General features: G+C 37.9%; 1 protein-coding gene across 1 annotated transcript in view; it reads right to left on the reverse strand.

Annotated features, from left to right (window-relative positions):
• Positions 1–2,897, reverse strand: part of slc39a10 (solute carrier family 39 member 10) — a 28,015-nt gene extending 25,118 nt beyond the window's left edge. Inside the window, exon 1 of the mRNA XM_023336215.1 lies at positions 2,808–2,897. The gene's annotated coding sequence lies outside the window, so the exon portion shown is untranslated. The remainder of the gene's footprint in view (positions 1–2,807) is intronic.
• Between the last annotated feature and the right edge of the window lie 4,574 nt (positions 2,898–7,471).

A 7,471-nucleotide genomic window follows, 5' to 3' on the forward strand; every position in this document is an offset into this window, starting at 1 on the left:
ATTTTACATCAGTGAAAAGCTGCAAGCAGAGCCCAACTCCTGCAAGTTCACAGGAAACTCAGCAAAGCAGGATGTGAGGAAAGATTTGAATTATTCACCGTCCCGACGCTGGTTACAGCTGAGATTATGGCTCAAACGATTAATCACAATTAATCGATTATTGAAATAATTGTCAACTTCCCCCAAATTAACCGAACTTTCAAGGCGAACAAAAGTAACTTTGGGGAGGAAAAAATTACTTTTTGAAAATATTTTCTTTTCAGAAAACAAGAGCAAAAATAATTATTAAAATCTTGAATGAAAAGAATCAGAGCCCTTTCATTAAGTTTTGTCACATTTTCTAAAATCAATCTTAATAGTGAGTAGTTCTCTTTTAAAACGATCTACACCGTCGCCCATATTTACCAAGTGAACAACTTTAGGCTGGATTGATTAATCACCAATTAATCGTTAACTGGAGTGAATTAAAAAAACAATTTGGTGAAAAACAACATATTCAGAGAAGCAATTAAGCCAATAATGTACAAAAATTATATAAATTTTGTATTCAAGATTGAAAAACACCATCTGTAAACACTCCTTTAGATTTGCTAAAGGAATGCTATGTTATTGTATTGGAGGCAATGAAAAACTTTTCTTATTTCAAAACATAATTCATTTGTTTATTTGTATCTTAATGTATTTTTAATGTTATATAAAAAGGCTTAAGTGGTTAAATGAACAATCTGTAGAATCAGCCTATTTTTTATCCAATCAATCGATTACTTGTCAGAGTATTCTGTTACTAATCCTGTCACATTATTATTCTTATAATTATTCAAATCACATAATAAAGTAAATTGAGCTCAATTTCTATTTTGATTATTAATATTTTTTAAAGGTAAATTTGTTTACAGAAACTTCAGAATCCATTTCATTTATGGTTTTGGTTGTAAGTGCGTTTTTTTTCCTCACGTTATGTAAAATATCTTCCAGTTCCAGAATTAGAGTTTATTGGTCTTTAGAAAGGGTGAACTTATATTGTATTGCTATTATCAATATATTACTTGAAAATGGTCTCAAAAGAACAATATTATCGTTTATCGCAACAATTACTGGGACAATTTATTGTCTGGCAAAATTTTGTTATTGTTGCGGTTGAGATTATTGGATTGAATTCAAACTTTTTCTTGGGGACCGCTCAACAAGATGAAAGGAGAAACTACAAAGAGAAACATCAGATCTATTGTTGTATTTTCTTTCCATACGCCTCTCTGTATATATTCTCCCAGCAGCTGTTCATGCGTGTGTGCAGCTGTTGCTCTGCACGCTCAGTGATTTCCCACCTGCACACACTCCTTTGAAATTCCTACCTCCAAGCAGAAACGTCCGGAACGGTTCCGACTGGCAAGAACGCTGCAGTAAGAAAAACACGGGTGTTCATGTAGATCTGAACCAACCCAGATCTCACACCATGAAACTGCGTAGCATCAAATGAAACCCTTTATGGAGCTAGCTAGCTGTGCTTCAGGGTGTGATTTATGCCAGAACCACAGGAGGAGAACCAGCAGAAATCACACCTTCACTGAAGGTCCGCAGAACATTAGAACGATTTAGGCCAGACTCTTACTTACTGATGAACCATAAACTCTGACCTTAACTGAAAGGCTAGTTATGATTCACCAAAAGAAAAGCAATTACTTCTTTTTTACAATATTATTTGTGTAATGTTGCATATATTTACAGAAACAAAAATCATTTTGATCTTAATTTTATATTTTTTGTGCAGTCCCGGCTTAAGTGCTGCTCTCAGGGTGTTATTCTTTCAGCAAATGGCATTAGTCAGTATTTTTCAGCTTATATATATATATATATATATATATTGTATATAAGGTTGAAATTAGTTATATATGTATAAAGAAAAAATATATATAACCTATCTTTCTCACACATACATACACACACATTTATATCTATATATATATACAAATATATACGCAAATAGATAAAAATGTATCTATATGCAATAGATATACATAAATAAATTTATTTTTTTAAATATATGGTTTTAATGTGTGTTTATTTGTATACATATTGTACAATCTCAGTTATAGTCGACTCACGGACATGTTTTTTTTTTATTATTCACTTAAATATTTATTATTACTCTTATGTCGGGATATTGAGCTTTAACAGCCTGTGGATAATTGAACTCCTCCACAGGCGCCGCCTCTGCACGGTGACGGTGTTTGTATCAGGAGGTGGAGCTCCATCGGTTCAATGAACACAAACCAGTTCGGATGGTTTGTTGTCCCAGTGAAACATGACAGAGAAATCACAGTAAACCAACTGCAGGCATTCCCTCCAATCAACTCAGCCAATCAATGATCAATGGACCAACAGAGGAGCGACACGTGGTGCGCATAACTGAGCAAATCTCTTCCGCTTCAAACTAAAAAAAAAAATAAAACTCCCACACATCCCAGCAGATAAAACACAAAATTACAGGCGGACGCAGAGTAACATAAACACAGATAAATAGTCATATTTGACCTCATCTTCATCGCCGTTTAGTTTCTCAGCTTCCTATGAACCAAAGGAAGCAGCAAACCTCATGGCTCGCCTCATGCTAACGCTAACCTTCACCAACAACAGCTAAACCAGCTAACGCTAGCTAGCATACGACCGCCGGGGAATCAACCCGGTGTCCGCGGGGAATGGCGAGTCATTTACGGCCCTCTGTTTCGCTCCAAATGTGCTTAACAGAGCTCCGTGACTCCGGCTACCAGAGTCCATGTTGGGGGAGTGAATGAAAACAAACGCTTTACCTCACTCGAGTGCCGTGTGCATCTCCTCTCCGCTCGGTACCAAAAAAATCCTGCGCAGGGTTTACGTTCGGGAACTACAGCTCAGCCCATTCACGAACCGCACTTACGCTGTTTCCGAGAAAGATGGCGGGAGTGCGCCGTTAGCCTGCGCAGTCTTCGCAGAAGTAGAAACTCTCTTCCGCCTGACTGTCTGAGACGTCACGTGATTGAAATGAGGAAGTAGTGTTGAAACCGCAGCAGCGTTACAGGAGAAAAAAAAGTACATTTAAAATGGACGTGTCGTTTCACTACGACGGCGTGTTAAGGACATTGTACATAGAAATTTTCTTTAAAACATCTTGGAAATTTATGAGTTTCAAAAGTAGAAAATTTTCGAATTTTTCCCAGAAAATTTCTGAGATTAATCTCCAAAAGTTTTTTGGAAGAAATGTACTCCCTTTTATTATGATAGCCTACCTTAATATGTCATCATCATATTTATAATGTAATTTGCCAAAACTTTGTTTTAGTTTTGTGTTTGTAATCTTTATTTTGCCTGCCTTAATCCTCAGCACACAATCATATGTTCATCTTTGTAATTTGTTGTAGATATTTTGTATAAATAAATAAATAACAAATACAGAAATTCTGAGCACAGCAAAACAAACATATAAATTGGTTTTATTGAAAATATAGTTATTTACACTGGTGATACATTTTTGTTCAACTACTCAGACATTTCAGCTTGACTCTATAATAACCTTTCTGTATGCTTACATAAATTAATCAGAAATATATATATATAACTTGATTTAGGTTAATTGTACAATAATAGTTAAGAGTAATTCTTGTTCAAATTTGTTTTTTAGTTCAGGTATTTCATGTTTCAAATTCAAAATTACTTTACTGATCGCAAAGGACAATTTAAATTTTGTTGTGCCTCAAATTATTCAAGATTCTCCTGTAGCAGTCTGTGTTACAGCAAAAGTGGATAAGCCTCTGACTGAAAACACTGTTTTTCATAAAGAGCACACTCGGGGCTGTTCATAATCTTTTTGATTTTATGTAAAATACTTTGTTCTCCATCTTCTCCAATTGAATTTGCAATAAATTACCCTTAGCAAGCCTGTGGTGACAGTGGAGAGGAAAAACTATGTTTTAACAGGAAGAAACAAGCACTATAAGGTGCTGTATATGCTGAAACTGAAGAGGAAAAAACATGTTGTTGTGGCTAAGGTGTGTCAAGTGTTGAGTAAAGGCGTTTAAAGCCTCTAAAACCTGCTACCAAATCTTTAAATATGTGTTACATTTAGATAATAACAGTAGGACGTGAGTAATACCAGCCACTGAAAACAAACAGGTGACAAATCAAACTGTGGAAAGACAAATAGCATCATGTTGTGGGGATGTGTTCATTACAAACAGGAAACAGAGTTTGATTTTGTGTCATAAATGGTTGGTGTGAACGCACCATTAGGATGTTTTCACACCTGATAGTCTGGTAGATTTGGTTCAATTTGGGGCAAAAATTGCAACATTTGTTCCATTTCCAGCTGGTGTGGTTCTCGTTCTCACTGCACTGAGTCAAACGATCCAAACCATTTGAGCAACCCGTTTCCCTCCTCACCTGTGGGGGCGCTACACCACGAACCACTAAGGGAAACAACATGAAAACCTCTTAAGATCTTCTTCACAAAATGTAAACAAAAATGGAGTGGATCAGATTTCAGTGGTGAAGGATGTTAGCTTTGGTTGTATTTACCCAGAATGCATTGTAGTCAGCTTCCTGGTTTTAGAGTGTCTCCAGTCTGTTTGTCAGTTCACTTCAACTGAGAACGAGGTGTGTTGGCCGACCACAGTTCACTTTTCAGTCAGAAAAGTTTGATTACTCATTCGCACTTCCACCAATGAACTGGACTTTCTAGACAAATGGACTGGAGTTGGTGGGAATGAGCTGGAAGCAGACTGCAGCACAGGGCATTCTGGGTAAATACAACCAAAACAGATGCAATAGCTTGGTGCTAGCATTAGAAATGGCTTGTGGTCTTTTACTAAAGACCAAAGAGAAATCCTACAACCGCTAAAAGCTGACGCTAATCCATTTTTGTTCAAATTTTGTGAAGAAGGAAGTGTCTTCTGCAGTGGATCTTGTTGCAGCGCCCCCACAGGCGAGCAGAGGAACAAGTTGCTCAAAGGATTTGGTTGATTTGACTCAGTGCAGCTGAAAATGTAAAAATTAAATGTTGCAGTTTTGGTCCCAAATCAAACCACATCTACTGGACTATTATGTGTAAAATCAGCCTTAAGCGCCTTCTGAAGTGTAAAAAAAATAAGGAAAATATTCCTACTTGTAACTGTCACTGCTTTTATAATACATCTCCTGTTTCTTCTTCACATTTTCCATAATTGTTCTTTCAGTGGGCGTCTGAACTTTTAGCAGAGTGTCAGAGCAATCAGTAATTTCATCCACAATGCTCCCAGGGATCCATCGAGACGATCTGCTCTGAAACTTTGTGTCTGAATGAATTATGTGTTATGGTTCAGACTGCAGTGAGAGGAGCTGACCTTCACCGTGTGTGTATGTGTGTGTGTGCGTGTGTGTGTGTGTGTGTGAAGCAGTGGGACACCAGGAGACCGAACACCAAGCTAATTTCTGTCCAGCTGGGCCTCCTTCCTGCTTCCTCCTGACACATTTCTCCTGATCTCAGGGAGATTAATACCAAGTGATTGGCAGCCATGTTCTCACTCAGCGCTCCAGTCATGATGCCCCAGGGTTCCTGCCAGCCGTAAAGCAATGCTGAAAGTGCCACTGTGGCTTTTACTGTCATTTAGGCGGTACCCTGCCTCAGCAGACAGACGATGAATAGCGCCAATGACCACTTTGAGTTATGAGCCACACTCAGGCCTGACCATATACACAGGGAGCCATTTCCTGCTAGAGTGGCTCTTGTAGAGATTACGGATGTAATATTTCCTACTCTGCAACCAAAGCGGTTATGGTCTGGTGAGGCTTTCACCAATGGATCTCTGACTACCGTATTGATTCCTGCCTTTTTAAAATCACACAGTTTGTAATTAAGCGCAAATTTTTAACAAGAATAACAATTGGAAGTATTCATTTAGTGCAGGAGATGTGGACACAAGAACCAAACATGGGTTTTTCAAGATGGACTCCATGGTTGTCCTGGAATTAGATGAATGTGTGTGGTGTCAAATCATGCATATTTATTTATTTTTTGAGCCAAACACTGAAACAGGTGATCTAACTTAAAAAAATCATTCATTAATTTATTAGAACTAATGAAGTAAAAATATTAAGTTGTCATGTTAAATAAAGTTTGGCAAACTTATCTGGTGACCATTTTCAAAATGGCCGTCATGGTTGTAATGGAGAAAACATATTTGTACTAAGAAGTGATGGGCACAGCCAGCCGGCAAGAATCTTAGCTCTGCTAACGCTAAACTTCTAAACACATAAAAAAGTAGAAGAAGCTAACGCTAATCAGTACAATGGCTGTTGCTCATTCTGTAAAATGCTACATATTATTGCTTTAAAGTTGTATAAATATGATTACCAAAGTCAAATAAATATGATGTGACATAAAGTTAATCCAAACTGTGAAAATAAGTAAAATTTTATGCCAATAATTGCTTTAAAATTAGCAGAAGCTAACGCTAATCATGAAGACAACTGATGCTCCACCTGTTACATATCATTACTTTAAAGTTGAATAAAAATGGTAACCACCGTTAAAAACATATAGTGTGGCATAAAGTTAACCCAAGTTGTGAAAATTATTCACAATTTATGTCAATAATTGCTTTAAAAAGCTCACAAACAGCAGCCATTTTGTAAACTGGTTGTCATCCTGAAAATTAAGTGGCTAAAGGGAAATATGAGGAGTGACCATGATAACTTTTATGCTTGTTTTCACATTTGACAGATTTTAACAGTACTTTGCTGCATTGACGGCAACCTAATGTTTTATGATCTTTCAATGGTTGGAGACACGAGAGGAAACAGTTTTATTTCACTCTCCTTCTTAATTAGGAAGCCACATTACTCGAGTCAGAGTTGCTCATCCATCCTGAATGGGTGCTTTTGCCGGAGGAAATGTGCATCAGGGACTTGTAATGTGGAACTTGTGTGTCGTTGTTCATGTTCCTGGCGCACAGTTTGCTGAGACACAGCAGTTCTGGCACAACACTGGCACCGTGGCCTGGAGGGCGGCCAAAGACAGACAGAAGAAAAGGGACAAAAGGAGGACAGGGAGAAATCCAGCATGCAAGACGTTTTAAATATCGCCTCATTAGCCACCTGTAGACCTCTGTAATGAGCGCTCATGGATTTTTCATTCACTGCAATCAGGTGGAGCTTGATATATAAAAAAAAGAAGAAAAGAAAAACCGAGTGTAACTGCTTGTTTTCACCTCAGGTCTGTTGTACCTGCCAAAGCAGTAGTGCACACACACACACACACACACACACACACACACACACACACCCACCAGCCAACACCGGGTGTTGAGTTTCAGCTCACACACCCTGGATCGATGTGACCAGCAGGGAGCGTCCAGGCGCTATAAAGTGTTTCTGTGTGGAAATGAACAGTGCAAAACTTTTACTACAGCATTAGCTGAGGTGAAATACATAGTTCCCACAAATCTGAACCAGAAGTGATTCG

This window comes from Xiphophorus maculatus, chromosome 7 (assembly GCF_002775205.1).
Source record: "Xiphophorus maculatus strain JP 163 A chromosome 7, X_maculatus-5.0-male, whole genome shotgun sequence".
Taxonomy (NCBI): Eukaryota; Metazoa; Chordata; class Actinopteri; order Cyprinodontiformes; family Poeciliidae; genus Xiphophorus; species Xiphophorus maculatus.